General features: G+C 44.5%; 1 protein-coding gene across 2 annotated transcripts in view; it reads left to right on the top strand.

Annotated features, from left to right (window-relative positions):
* Window positions 1-1,084: 1,084 nt before the first annotated feature.
* Window positions 1,085-15,864, top strand: part of LOC106573344 (furin) — a 170,020-nt gene continuing 155,240 nt past the window's right edge. Inside the window, exon 1 of one of the 2 annotated variants that reach the window (XM_014148311.3) lies at window positions 1,085-1,975. The gene's annotated coding sequence lies outside the window, so the exon portion shown is untranslated. The remainder of the gene's footprint in view (window positions 1,976-15,864) is intronic. The other variant, XM_014148313.3, reaches the window with a different exon arrangement.

Raw genomic sequence — 15,864 nt, 5'->3', positions numbered from 1 at the left:
TCCGGGTTGATGGATAATTTTGGACCGTATTAACAGCAGAGCCATTGGAAGCGGGCTGGCTGCTTGTTATTGGGTTTGTGTATTAGCAAGCGAGTCAGAATGAACAGGATCGCTCTTTTGCGCCCTCTACCATACAACATTGCATGGAAGCCATTATTTATGCATGCACGGTATAAATCCTGTAGATGTCGCTCGTAGACAGTTTGCAAATGTGGTGGCGCCACGTATGATCTAACCAAAGACAGTAAATTATGAAGATAGACTAAGGGTGTGTTCGTAAAATCCCTCTCGAGTGCCGGAGTGCGGCCCTTCTTGTTCGTAAATTCAGAATCGTTTAGAGGGCAGACTGGACGCTCTGACGGAGTTGATCCGAGCGTTCTGCCCTCACAACGGCAGTCAAGCACCCAAGTTAACTGGCTTAAATTGGCTAGCTTGCTAGCTACTTTCTGACAAAAATGAGAGAACACATCACTCTGACCATTTTACTCGCCCAAGCAGAGCTAGGCTGTTTTCATGTTATCTTGGGCGGTAGTGACTAACTGTGCTGCTAGCACCTGTTAAATTCCGTTTTTTCCAACCTTTACTGACACCTGTCATATTCTACGGGTGTTGCGCATTCATAAATGCATGAGTTATTCTGCGCTCTGACACACTCAGACGAAAGAAAGGAAAAGATATCCGAAATTAATTTACGAACGCACCCTGAAATTGTCATGGCTGACATCGGGTCTAACGTTCGCCTCGCGAAGAACTGCGCATGTGCCACTATATAAGGTCAGTTTGTCACTTTAACGAGGTTGGAGTAATAACATGTTCAACTACTTAAGTCATTGGGTGGAATCGAGGTTGTGCTTTTTTAGATTTCGAGAAATTTGACAACTAAATTAGAATTGTTCACTTCTCTCATTGACTTCTCAAACCCCGGACTGATCTGTTTCGCAATCGTTCCCGGAAGTCTCGCGATGTTGCGCCTCTGGGTTTAGAAACTCTGTGATCTAACGATGACGTGGAGCTGGGGCGTGTGGATTTACTTCCTGGGATTTGTAGCTTGTAAATGCAACGTTCATGTAGTAGTCAGAACTAGGAAACTTGGAAATATCCCATGTACTAATTCGTTGATCGTGGCACGTGATTAACTACAACCAGTTAGCGAGTCGGAAATATCAGAGTTTCTTAGTTCCAACTAGTACTTGAACGCGGCACGATTCCTAGCCAAGTGGACGATGTCACTTTCTCGTATAAAGGAATTTATGACATTTTTAGAATTTCACAACATGCTTTGAATATAATAGTTTGTTCGCATAGAGCAGTATGCATGTCACGGAATTGTGTTGAATGCCCTAACGTTACATAGGGGGGAAAAACGTGTTGGAAGTCCTAGCTAGCTAGTTAACGTTACTCGGACGGAGGCTAGCTGAAACGACCACTATGAGAGACAACGAGAAGACGTGGAAAGTTTACTCCGAACCAAAGATAACAGAGGTGTAACAATATTGCAGTACCACGATACACCGGGGGACTTGGTGTCTGGGTATGTCACATGAGTAACTCCACAGAGTTCCCGAGCCACGCCTCGGGAGGAGAGAGAGCTGTCAACCAGGCAGCAGAGACATGACGTGGTTCTTTCATCCGACAGAATGGTACATGTCATAGCCAACGTGTGTTGTTTTGCTCTTTGAGAAAAGAGGTTGGAGTTGGAGGTATCCCCATGTGGGTAGTGCCTTGGTGGGCTGGGAGGGAACGAATTAATGAGAGGCATAGGGTAGCCTAAGAGCGCATTCTCTTCCAGTGTCTGACAGCGCTGTCAATACTTCACTTCACAATTTGGACCTAGGACTCGGGAGTTCAGCGAACATTGGTGCTCTAGCTACACAGGACCAGCTAGCTGTCTGATGTTATGTTTTATTTGTAGAAATTAAACCAGCTCTACGAAGCTTTCTTATTGAAGTGCAGTTCCTCAAAGAGAGAACTCGTGGTAAGATCTTGGAATAATATATTTTTTGTTTGTTTCTAAAGTAACACATTTACTTGCCTTCAACATAGTCGATTGTGTGTTTATATTTGTTCCTTCATTTAATTGTTTTCTCTATATAAATGCCTAAATCACTTTTGTATGATTTGGTTTGCGTAAATATTGCAATTCCTTATACCTTTGTTATTGGCATTTTCAGTAGTCTACGCCATTGATAATAAGATCAGGAGTTACAGTGAGCCGGCATGATATGGCTGGTCTGAAGATATGTATCAAAGAAACAAATGCAGTCCTGTATGACAAGCTTATAGGAGAGTCAGTTTTTGTTCTAAAAATGAACTTCCTGTGACCCAGCTAATCCATCCTCGGGCTATTGTATATCTGATCATTCATGCCCATAGGAATCTCAGCAGGGTAAAACGAAGGTCTTACATTACTGTAGAATGCAAAACAACTGAAGTGTGGCGGAGTTGTACTGTACATATGCAGAGTTTTCCAATAGGATTAACACTGCATGACACGATTTGCACTTTTTAAAGTAGATGTTTTGGTTTCTTATCAGGTGCAATGTCTTAGCCTTTTAGTTCTACGTTCAGGAGCGGTTGTTTTGTTTACCTGTGCACTTCTCTGACTGGCTAACTCTGGCTGTAACTGTTGAACATATTGACTGGACGGTTTTTAGAGTGACCTGAATCCTATTGAAATGACACTCACTTGGGAATGGCCTTTATTTAGGTGACACAGATCTGCAGGGAGGGCCTAGATGTTTTGTTCATTGGTTCTAAGGAGGTATAGAGTCGCTGTCAGGGTGATATAATGGTCATTCTGACATACAACCCTCCTGAGGAATCCATTGACCCAGGCTGTATCAGTGGATTAATGCACCATGCAGTACTATGGGCTGGTGCTTGTCAGTGGCTGGCAGCATTCACTTACTCTCTTTGTGTTTTCCTTAGTAGAGCCAGTCATGAGCTGAGTCAGACTGAAAATGAAGGGGAAATTCAGCAACTCTTCAAGGACAAATAAAGTTCACTTCCAAAAATGTTATTTTGTGAGTTTAAAACAAAAAACTTTAAGTGCACTTCTATTGTCCTCCAAGAGTTGCTGCATTCTTCCTTAAGTATGCTCCTCTGTACAAAGTGAGCTGAGCTCAGAGAGTGAGTAGACAGTGATACCTAGTCACGGCAGCCTCAGTGACTCATCTTTACACAACAGATCCACACACTGAAGATGAGAACCGAGGTCACTACCTGCCATGTGGAGGCCTCCAGGGTGTGTGTGTGTGTGTGTCCCACTGCTCTGATGATTATTGTTACACTCCCTGAGCATTGTGTGTCTGTAGAGAGGATGTGTGGTGGTATGCTCTGTTTCACTCCTCTGCGGTTCAGTAGAAACTCCTGGAATATAAGCCTTTCTAAGAATGAGTCGGCCAGAGCTAGGACACAGGGGCTCAAAACTGCAACCAAAACACTCGCATTTGCGACCCTTTGACTTGGCAGTGCTACACCCTTTTTATTTATTTTTATTGGGCTCTAGGGTGGCATAGAAATTGTTTTAGCTGGTCACATTAGTTTTTGGTTCACAATTAGCTTATTTTTTATTATCAAGATTTATTCAAACAGCAATGGGTATGTAGACCAGGTATTCAAAAGGTTTGGTCTGAAGGCTTGGTTGAATCTCTGCGATGCGCAACTCAGTCGTCATGCACAGTTTGAATTAACATTTCTAAAGGCTTTCCCCAAAAAACCTTCCTTATCAAATGTTGACTGCAAAGTAGGCCTACCTAGCTGAATGATATCATGATGATTTGTACCAATTGCAGGGGCATTTGTTTTGCAAACTATGTCATCAAATTTAGCCTACATTGTACAGTACAAAAACACCACCAGCCAAACACAACACAATGATCTCTTGATAGGTGTGCAATTGAAGTAAAGGGCAAGTACACCCTCCATTTTTTTTTGGGGGGGGGGGGGATTGTTCCCAGACCTCAAAAGTGGACTCCTGATGTGGTTTAAGCATTCTTGTGCCCCCCCCCCCCCAAAAAAAGTGTGATTTTTGAGTGAAAACTTGGAGAGAAAAAAAAGAACCTGATTTTATAGGGCCCTGGGTCAATGACATGACGTGTCCATTTTGGTGTCCGAAGCATATTTACAGTATTATAAAAATACATTTTTACAAACACTGCATTATAAGACTTAACCTTCCCCTATTTATAGGCATAAGAGTATTCATTATGAATAATGGGAATTCAGGGAGCTATAGAGCTCAGAAGTAGCAAAATGCCATTAGGATTAACTGTCCACAACTAAAATCAATATGCATAGATTTCTTTAAAAATAACAAAAATCCAATACCCTCACAATTATGCCAGAGGAGTTTATCTGTATTGATAAATAAAAATAATGGTGAGGATCCTAAACTTTATTACATTTTTATGCTTTAAAAGACTTGGGATTTCATTAAATGTCATTCAGTATAACAGACATTCAGTAGCCATTTCAGACAATGCTTTGCGATAGTCACATGACAGGATATTGCATCAGAAAGACCCCCACACAGTGCAGAAAGGTTAGTAAGTCTCTCCTAAAATCTTGATTATTTCACCTTTTTGGTCACTGGTACACTATAATGTCCTGTCATACGATACAACTCTTTAAAAGCATTTTTATTTTAAAATGTCATATTTGATGTGAAATTACTTTAAAAAGCTGTAGATCAAGGTCATCGTTTTTTCCTAGGTGGATGGGCCTGTAGAATAAGTTCAATCAAATGTATTTATAAAGCCCTTCTTACATCAGCTGATGTCACAAAGTGCTGTACAGAAACCCAGCCTAAAACCCCAAACAGCAAGCAATGCAGGTGTAGAAGCACGGTGGCTAGGAAAAACTCCCTAGAAAGGCCAGAACCTAGAGAGGCACCAGGCTATGAGGGGTGGCCAGTCCTCTTCTGGCTGTGCCGGGTGGAGGTTATAAAAGAACATGGCCAAGATGTTAAAATGTTCATAGATGACCAGCATGGTCAAATAATAGTTCAAGCTGTTTTTTGTCATACGGAGTGTCGATTGTCATTCTGTATAACTGTTATTCCACAATGTCATTCGTTACTTCGCATGACACATATATATAGTTTTTGTGTTTTTAGGACTATTCTTAAGCTTTTAGGGACTGTAGTGTATGTTTTATTGATAGCATATTTACAGCTGAAGTCGGAAGTTTACATACACCGTAGCGAAATACATTTAAACTCAGTTTTTCACAATTACTGACATTTAATCCTAGTAAAACTTCCCTGTCTTAGGTCAGTTAGTATCACCACTTTATTTTAAGAATGTGAAATGTCAGAATAATAGTAGAGAAAATGATTTAATTCAGCTTTTATTTCTTTCATCACATTCTTAGTGGGTCAGAAGTTTACATACACTCAATTAGTATTTGGTAGTATTGGCTTTAAATTGTTTAACTTGGGTCAAATGTTACGGGTAGCCTTCCACAAACTTCCCACAATAAGTTGGGTGCATTTTGGCCTATTCCTCCTGACAGAGCTGGTGTAACTGAGTCAGGTTTGTAGGCCTCCTTGCTCGCACACGCTTTTCCAGTTCTGCCCACACATGTTCTATAGGATTGAGGTCAGGGCTTTGTGTTGGCCTCTCCGATACCTTGACTTTGTTGTCCTTAAGCCATTTTTACACAACTTTGGAAGTATGCTTGGGGTCATTCTCCATTTGGAAGACCCATTTGCGACCAAGCTTTAACTTCCTGACTGGTGTCTTGAGATGTTGCTTCAATATATCCACATAATTTTCCTGCCTCCTGATGCCATCTATTTTGTGAAGTGCACCAGTCCCTCCTGCAGCAAAGCACCCCCACAACATGATGCTGCCACCCCTGTTCTTCACGGTTGGGATGGTGTTCGTCGCCTTGCAAGCATTCCCCTTTTTCCTCCAAACATAATGATGGTCATTATGGCCAAAGAGTTCTATTTTTGTTTCATCAGACCAGAGGACATTTCTCCAAAAAGTATGATCTTTCTCCCCATGTGCAGTTGGAAACCGTAGTCTGGCTTTTTTACGGCGCTTTTGGAGCAGTGGCTTCTTCCTTGCTGAGCGGCCTTTCAGGTTATGTCGATATAGGACTTGTTTTACTGTGGATATAGATACTTTTGTACTGTTGTTCTGGGATTGATTTACACTTCTCACAAGTACGTTCATCTCTAGGAGACAGAACGCGTCTCCTACCTGAGCGGTATGACGGCTGCGTGGTCCCATGGTGTTTATACTTGCGTACTATTGTTTGTACAGATGAACGTGGTACGTTCAGGCGTTTGTAAATTGCTCCCAAGGATGAAGAGGCAGTGAGTTTGAAGGTAGGCCTTGAAATACATCCACAGGTACACCTCGACTGACATTTTATGGAATTTTCCAAGCTGTTTGAAGGCACAGTCAACTTAGTGCATGTTCTGTTCTACTTAGTGTATGTTCTGTAACTTCTGACCCACTGGAATTGTGATACAGTGAATAAGTGAAATAATGTCTATGAACAATTGGAAAAAATTACTTGTGTCATGCACAAAGTAGATGTCCTAACCGACTTGCCAAAACTCTAGTTTGTTAACAAGAAATTTGTGGAGTGGTTGAAAAACGAGTTTTAATGACTCCAACCTAAGTGTATGTAAACTTCCGACTTCAACTGTGTATGTATTTTTATGTGTTAAGGAATATTTTGTCTATTACATTGTGAAAAACAAAAGTAATGACAGGATTATCATAATTATTTGTTTTTTCTGAAGTCACATATTCAAGTCATAAGAACTTAATATAATAATGTTTTATTAATGCTTTATCAGTACAGTTTTGATGTTGAGGGAATATGTACTTATAGATGCCTCGATCCAACAAAGAGAGGGCTGCACTGTTCAGGGCCCGGAAGAACTCAGATCCTCTTGTTAGGGAAGAGTGGCATCTGAGCAGGAAGCCTAGTTAATATAGTGGTCATGCAGTTAAGTGACAAGTGCAGTTCAGTAACCAGCAAACCTGAATTAAGACTAAGTTCAATTAGATTCACACTCATTTGAAGAAGGCTAGATCTTTTAGGTAATCAATACAATGTATGAGTGTCAGACTAAGCTGTGGGATATTATGCAAAGGTTGTTTACAATAGCGTTTAGGAAATATTAATGTTGTGGAAGTCATTTTGACTATAGCCTGCACTATATCTCTGTAATTATATTCGTCTTGTGTTTAGCTACCGCAGATGTAAGGAGGATGGGCACATAGACCATCGCCCAGGTAGGGAGATGATGACCTCTGCAGCTGAAAAGAGAAGGGATAAACGAAGGAAAAACCAGAGGAGTTGGAGGCAAATGCATGCTGTGATGAACCTCACTCCAGTGTCCATGGATGGTGACCATCTTGAGGAGCACCCTGAGCAATCTACAACCTCAACAGCAGCACCCACCTCAGCCCTCAACTCCACAGCAAAGCCAACCACCTTAACATTACCCACCTGAGATGCCACCAACATAGCAGGGACAACCACTTGCTTCATTAACCCCAGAGAGAAGTGATGTAGAGAATATATCCAGTTAGGTAAAGAAAAAGCACAGTTGAAGCAACAAATGATCAGACTTGAAATACAACTTGCACTGTCAAAAAGAAAATTAGAAAGAAACAAGCAAAGAGGGAGAAAGAAACTGGCAGCAGAGAAGAAGGCAAAGGTCACTAAATTATTGTGTAGGGATAAAAATAGCAGACTTCTGCCTGGGAAGAAAGACACCGTAACGAAGCAGAAAGAAAAAGTTCAGAGACGAGTCCTTCTCTTATTACAGTGAGGTAGACTAGCTCTGCCTGAAGTTAACACCACATTTTGCATCAATGGGAAAGAGAGGAGACCAGCAATGAAGAAAAGATAGGCACATGGCAGAATCTGAACAGAATCCTGAATCAAAAACTCAACCTGCTCGCCAAGCACCATTTCTTCAAGTTGAGAAGTGCCGAAAACATCGGTGACAATGAAGTAGTTGTTCACATGGACTTCTCAGAAAACTATGCATGTAAATTGCATACTAGTGTGTTGTACACATTTCAAGGGTGCCAGTCATATGCTACATAATCAGATAGCCTCCGCCACGATGAAAGAGCCGTGTGAGCACACCTTGAGCCTATTTTGAAGGAAGTGAAGGGGCAAAATCCCTCTAACTACTCTTCACTTCATGAGTGGCTATCCTGTCACACAGTACAGGAACAAAAATAATATTTTACCTATTCAGCACACTTCCATTTCTTTTGGGATTCAAAGAAGTAACATGGAACTTCTCAGAGAAGGGATACGGTAAAAGGTGCTCCTGATGAAGTCAGTGGAGCAGGCAAACGTCCGTAGTGCTGATGACATGGTGAACATGGGAGCAAATATCCAGACCCCAAAAAGATCTGTACAGCAAACTACAGGAAAACACAAGCTCAAGCATAAGGTACTTTTGGTTATCTGAAGTTGACGTGTGTAGATATGACGATGCAGTGCAGAATCAGTTGCAAGTGGTTAAAGACACCATGAAAATACAACAGATTGCCTCACAAACCCTTGGGAAGATAAGTCAGAGAGCTGTCCTGCTTCTGCAGCCACGGAGAGAGACATTGTGACTGCAATCAAGAAGGATCTGAGGAGCCTACCACCACAAGCTCAAAGTCAACACTGCAGCCTGCACAAAACAATACACTGGAATTAGTTGGGAAGTTTGTTATTGTGATGTACGATAACCAACCATTCGTCGGCCAAGTCCTTGAACTGGTGGAGAATGAAATTGAGGTGAGCTGTATGAGACAAACTTTGAAAGAACTCAATCATGTGGCCAGAAACAAGCGATGTGATCTTTTACCACATATCTGATGTGAAAGAAGTCATCAAAGCAATCCACTAATCACAGCTCAAAACTATGCAGCACGGATTGGAAAGAATTCAGAGACGTGGTAACTCAAAGGCTCCACCTAAAATGGGGAGAGTTCACCACAGATTGGGTATTTTGTAGCTTAATTTAAAGTGATGGTTACTAGGCCATGTAACAGAAGTTAAATGTGAAGTTAATTTAAGTTTTAAAACAACATTCCAAGTGCTTCATTCTATAGCTAGAGGACTCCTGATATCCCTAGGAGTGATATTTTTTTTTGTCTTTATCTGTTGTGGTCACACCACTCTCTCACTTGAGTATCTTACCTAGTTATTTACAGATTGTGTAATTTTGCTCTTTTGTAGCTTCATCAACTATGTATGTTTTCTATACCTGTTCGCACCTCTCCCTGTAGGCTTTACAGACACTCCCCACTCCTTGGCTGCAGCCCTTCTAATTTTGTGTACTCTTCGTGCACATCCCAGGTGGAATTCCGGGTCTCTGCCAGCGTTTGGAACTGCCGATCTGTGGTCAAGAACGCAGAGTTCATCTCAGCCTATGCTGCCCTTCAGTCCGATTACTTTTTGGCCCTGAAGGAGATATGGATCACCCCAGAGAACACCGCTGCTCTTTCTTCATCTGACTATGTTTTCTCTTATAGTCCGAGAGCATCTGGTCGTCGCAGTGGTGGCACAGGTCTACTCATCACCTGTCCATCTCATTTGAATTCCATGCTGTCACTGTCACTTGTCCACTCAAGCTTAACATTATTGTCATCTATCACCCACCAGATGCCCTTGGAGAGTTCCTCAATGAGCTTGACACCTTGCTAAGCTAATTTCCTGACGAGGGCGCACCGCTCTTCGTACTTGGCGACTTTAACCTCCTTACGTCTGCCTTCCATTAATTTCTTTCCAACACTTGAGTGTGCTGTCTCTGATTAACTTTCTCTATCTCTCTCAGAACAATCTTCTTGACCCTAACCACTCATGCTTCAAGACAGGTCACTCAACCGAGACTGCTCTTGGAGGCTCTCTGCACTGCCAAAGCTGATTTTCTCATCCTCCTAGATCTATCCACTGCCTTCGACACCTTGAACCATCAGATCCTCCTCTCCACCCGCTCAAGGCTGGGCGTCTCAGGCTATGCACACTCTTGGATTGCATCCTACCTGGCTGGCCGCTCCTACCAGGTGACGTGGAGGGGATCTGTGTCGGCACCACGAACTCTTACTAATGGTGTCCCCCAGGGCTCTGTTCTAGGCCCTCTTCTCTCTATACACCAAGTCACTCGACTCTGTCATATCCTCACATGATCTCTCCTATCATTGCTATGCTGATGAGACTCAACTACTATTCTCCGTCCCCAAGCTCAACCTCGATAAGATGGAACTGCTCTTCCTCCCGGGTAAGGCCAACCCACTCAAAGACCTCTCCATCACGGTTGACAACTCTAGTGTCGCCCTCCCAGCGTGCAAAGAATCTTGGCGTGACCCTGGACAACACTGTCGTTCTCTGGATATAGCCACTATATTGTGATCACTGCATCCAATGGGTACCGATACAGCTTTAGAACAAAGTTCTACAGTATTGGTAAAAATGTGATTGATACATGTGGATGATCTTGTTCCTGTAGTGTTTGTCAACACCCTGGTAGGTTGATTAATAACCTGAACCAGATTACAGGCACTGGCTACAGTGAGAAGCTTCCGCTTGATCGGACAGCTTGATGAAAACCAGTCAATATTCAGGTCTCCAAGAAAGTAGACCTCTCTGTTTACATCACATATACTATTAAGAGTTTCACACATTATTTAGATACTGACTGTTAGCACTTGGGAGGTGTTGCTGTATATAGCCTCTTCTATAGATGTTATATCTTTGTATTGCTACTGCTGTATCATCAAATGAATTATCTAAGTGAGTCTCAAATGGCTAATATATGAATGTTATGATGTTAGCAAGTTATTTATTGCATGAACCTTATTTCTAAGGCTACATATATTAATATGGGATATTTTCAGCCCTTTCATAGGTAGCTTCTCAGAGATAGACATAATGTGAAAGAGCAAACAAAGAAAGAGAAAAAAATATACATTCAGCAGTCAACTAATTAATTGGTTTGTGTGTGTGCTGCAGGGTTGAAACTACGAACCCATAGGCTTTGCACTCTCACCACTTCCAGACTTGGAAAATGAGCCTGTCATAGCAGATGTAAGCAATGTCCCCACACGCTCTGGCAGCTTTCATGGCTGGGATAAGTTCTTTCCTTTTCTGACACACAGCTTCAGGATAGTTCTCGTTGGGTAAGATATACGTTCTTCTCAAGTTCGTCGCTCTTTCCAAAACAGCTACCTTGTCCTTGAACCTCAGGAACTTTACCACTATCGGCCTGGGCCGGTGGTGGGTTTTCCAGTCTTTCCTTCTTAATGCATTTGAGCCAATCAGTTGTGTTATGACGTAGGGGTGGTATACAGAAGATGGGGGTATTTGGTGAAATACCAAGTCCATATTAGGGCAAGAACAGCTCAAATAAGCAAAGAGAAACAACAGTCCATTACTTTAAGACACGAAAAATGTCAAGAACTTTGAAAGTTTCTTCAAGTGCAGTCGCAAAAACCATCAAGCACTATGATGAAACTGGCTCTCTTAAGGACTGCCGCAGGAAAGGAAGACCCAGAGTTACCTCTGCTGCAGAGGATAAGTTCATTAGAGTTAATATTCACTTCAGATTGCAGCCCAAATAAATGCTTCAGAGTTCAAGTAACAGGCACATCTCACCATCAACTGTTCAGAGGAGACTGTGAATCAGTCCTTCATGGTTGAATTACTGCAAAGAAACCACTACTAAAGGACACCAATAAGAAGAGGCTTGCTTGGGCCAAGAAGCACGAGCAATGTACATTAGACTGGTGGAAATCTGTCCTTTGGTCTGATGAGTCCAAATTTGAGAGTTTTGGTTCCAACCGCCGGCTCTTTGTGAGATGCAGAGTAGGTGAACGGATGATCTCTGTATGTGTGGTTTCCATCGTGAAGCATGGAGGGGGTGGTGTGGGGGTGCTTTGCTGGTGACACTGTCAGTGATTTATTTAGAATTCAAGGCACACTTAACCAGCATGGCTACCACATCATTGTGCAGCAATACACCATCCCATATGGTTTGTGCTTAGTGGGACTATCATTTGTTTTTCAACAGGACAATTACACAGCCTGGAGCTGTGTTTTGAGTAAGGGCTACTTGATCAACAAGGAGAGTGATGGATTGCTGCATCAGATGACCTAGCCTCCAATCACCCGACCTTAACCCAATTGAGAAATTTTAGGATGAGTTGGACCACAGTGAAAAAGCAGCCAAGACATGCTCAGCATATGTGGGAACTCCTTCCAGACTGTTGGAAAACCATGACTCATGAAGCTGGTTGAGAGAATGCAAAGAGTGTTCAAAGCTGTCATCAAGGCATAGGGTGGCTACCTTGAAGTATCTAAAATATATTTTGATTTGGTTAACACTTTTTGGTTACTACATGATTCCATGAGTGTTATTTCATAGTTTTGATGTCACACCAATGTATAAAATAGTACAAATAAAGAAAAACCCTTGAAGGGATAGGTGTGTCCAAACCTTTGACTGGTACTGTGTGTAAGGCCAGCATCCGGGAGTCGCCTCTTCACTGTTGACGTTGAGACTGGTGTTTTGTGGGTACTATTTAATGAAGCTGCCAGTTGAGGACTTGAGGCATCTGTTTCTCAAACTAGATACTCTAATGTACTTGTCCTCTTGCTCAGTTGTGCACCGGGGCCTCCCACTCCTCTTTATATTCTGGTTAAAGCCAGTTTGCGCTGTTCTGTGAAGGAAGTAGTACACAGGCAATTTCTAGCATGGAATATAATGAATTTTTCAGAACAAGAATAGACTGACGAGTTTCAGCAGAAAGTTCTTTGTTTCTGGCCATTTTGAACCTGTAAAAGAACCCACAAATACCACATTTACATTTAAGTCATTTAGCAGACGCTCTTATCCAGAGCGACTTACAAATTGGTGCATTCACCTTATAATATCCAGTGGAACAACCACTTACAATAGTGCATCTAAATCTTTTAAGGGGGGGGGGGGGGGGGGGGGGGTTAGAAGGATAACTTTATCCTATCCCAGGTATTCCTTGAAGAGGTGGGGTTTCAGGTGTCTCCGGAAGGTGGTGATTGACTCCGCTGTCCTGGCGTCGTGAGGGAGCTTGTTCCACCATTGGGGTGCCAGAGCAGCGAACAGTTTTGACTGGGCTGAGCGGGAACTGTGCTTCCTCAGAGGTAGGGAGGCGAGCAGGCCAGAGGTGGATGAACGCAGTGCCCTTGTTTGGGTGTAGGGCCTGATCAGAGCCTGACGGTACGGAGGTGCCGTTCCCCTCACAGCTCCGTAGGCAAGCACCATGGTCTTGTAGCGGATGCGAGCTTCAACTGGAAGCCAGTGGAGAGAGCGGAGGAGCGGGGTGACGTGAGAGAACTTGGGAAGGTTGAACACCAGACGGGCTGCGGCGTTCTGGATGAGTTGTAGGGGTTTAATGGCACAGGCAGGGAGCCCAGCCAACAGCGAGTTGCAGAAATCCAGGCGGGAGATGACAAGTGCCTGGATTAGGACCTGCGCCGCTTCCTGTGTGAGGCAGGGTCGTACTCTGCGAATGTTGTAGAGCATGAACCTACAGGATCGGGTCACCGCCTTGATGTTAGTGGAGAACGACAGGGTGTTGTCCAGGGTCACTCCAAGGTTCTTAGCACTCTGGGAGGAGGACACAAGGGAGTTGTCAACCGTAATGGCGAGATCATGGAACGGGCAGTCCTTCCCCGGGAGGAAGAGCAGCTCCGTCTTGCCGAGGTTCAGCTTGAGGTGGTGATCCGTCATCCACACTGATATGTCTGCCAGACATGCAGAGATGCGATTCGCCACCTGGTTGTCAGAAGGGGGAAAGGAGAAGATTAATTGTGTGTCGTCTGCATAGCAATGATAGGAGAGACCATGTGAGGATATGACAGAGCCAAGAGACTTGGTGTATAGCGAGAATAGGAGAGGGCCTAGAACAGAGCCCTGGGGGACACCAGTGGTGAGAGCACGTGGTGCGGAGACAGATTCGCCACGCCACCTGGTAGGAGCGACCTGTCAGGTAGGACGCAATCCAAGCGTGGGCCGCGCCGGAGATGCCCAGCTCGGAGAGGGTGGAGAGGAGGATCTGATGGTTCACAGTATCAAAGGCAGCAGATAGGTCTAGAAGGATGAGAGCAGAGGAGAGAGAGTTAGCTTTAGCAGTGCGGAGAGCCTCCGTGACACAGAGAAGAGCAGTCTCAGTTGAATGCCCAGTCTTGAAACCTGACTGATTAGGATCAAGAAGGTCATTCTGAGAGAGATAGCAAGAGAGCTGGCCAAGGACGGCACGTTCAAGAGTTTTGGAGAGAAAAGAAAGAAGGGATACTGGTCTGTAGTTGTTGACATCGGAGGGATCGAATGTAGGTTTTTTCAGAAGGGGTGCAACTCTCGCTCTCTTGAAGACGGAAGGGACGTAGCCAGCGGTCAAGGATGAGTTGATGAGCGAGGTGAGGTAGGGGAGAAGGTCTCTGGAAATGGTCTGGAGAAGAGAGGAGGGGATAGGGTCAAGTGGGCAGGTTGTTGGGCGGCCGGCCGTCACAAGACGCAAGATTTCATCTGGAGAGAGAGGGGAGAAAGAGGTCAAAGCACAGGGTAGGGCAGTGTGAGCAGGACCAGCGGTGTCGTTTGACTTAGCAAACGAGGATCGGATGTCGTTAACCTTTTCAAAATGGTTGACGAAGTCATCCGCAGAGAGGGAGGAGGGGGGGAGGGGGAGGAGGATTCAGGAGGGAGGAGAAGGTAGCAAAGAGCTTCCTAGGGTTAGAGGCAGATGCTTGGAATTTAGAGTGGTAGAAGGTGGCTTTAGCCGCAGAGACAGAAGAGGAAAATGTAGAGAGGAGGGAGTGAAAGGATGCCAGGTCTGCAGGGAGGCGAGTTTCCCTCATTTCCGCTCGGCTGCCTGGAGCCCTGTTCTGTGAGCTCGCAGTGAGTCGTCGAGCCACGGAGCAGGAGGGGAGGACCGAGCCGGCCTGGAGGATAGGGGACAGAGAAAATCAAAGGATGCAGAGAGGGAGGAGAGGAGGCAGAATCAGGAGATAGGTTGGAGAAGGTTTGAGCAGAGGGAAGAGATGATAGGATGGAAGAGGAGAGAGTAGCGGGAGAGAGAGAGAGCGAAGGTTGGGACGGCGCAATACCATTCGAGTAGGGGCAGAGTGAGAAGTGTTGGATGAGAGCGAGAGGGAAAAGGATACAAGGTAGTGGTCAGAGACTTGGAGGGGAGTTGCAATGAGATTAGTGGAAGAACAGCATCTAGTAAAGATGAGGTCAAGCGTATTGCCTGCCTTGTGAGTAGGGGGGGAAGGTGAGAGGGTGAGGTCAAAAGAGGAGAGGAGTGGAAAGAAGGAGGCAGAGAGGAATGAGTCAAAGGTAGACGTGGGGAGGTTAAAGTCACCCAGAACTGTGAGAGGTGAGCCATCCTCAGGAAAGGAACTTATCAAGGCGTCAAGCTCATTGATGAACTCTCCAAGGGAACCTGGAGGGCGATAAATGATAAGGATGTTAAGCTTGAAAGGGCTGGTAACTGTGACAGCATGGAATTCAAATGAGGAGATAGACAGATGGGTCAGGGGAGAAAGAGAGAATGTCCACTTGGGAGAGATGAGGATTCCAGTGCCACCACCCCGCTGGCTCGATGCTCTAGGGGTATGCGAGAACACGTGGGCAGACGAGGAGAGAGCAGTAGGAGTAGCAGTGGTATCTGTGGTAATCCATGTTTCCGTCAGCGCCAGGAAGTCTAGGGACTGGAGGGAAGCATAGGCTGAGATGAACTCAGCCTTGTTGGCCGCAGACCGGCAGTTCCAGAGGCTGCCGGAGACCTGGAACTCCACGTGGGTCGTGCGCGCTGGGACCACCAGGTTAGAGTGGCAGCGGCCACGCGG

This window comes from Salmo salar, chromosome 16 (assembly GCF_965601325.2).
Source record: "Salmo salar chromosome 16, fSalSal1, whole genome shotgun sequence".
NCBI classification, from domain to species: domain Eukaryota; kingdom Metazoa; phylum Chordata; class Actinopteri; order Salmoniformes; family Salmonidae; genus Salmo; species Salmo salar.
This window is presented reverse-complemented; position numbering and strand designations above follow the sequence as displayed.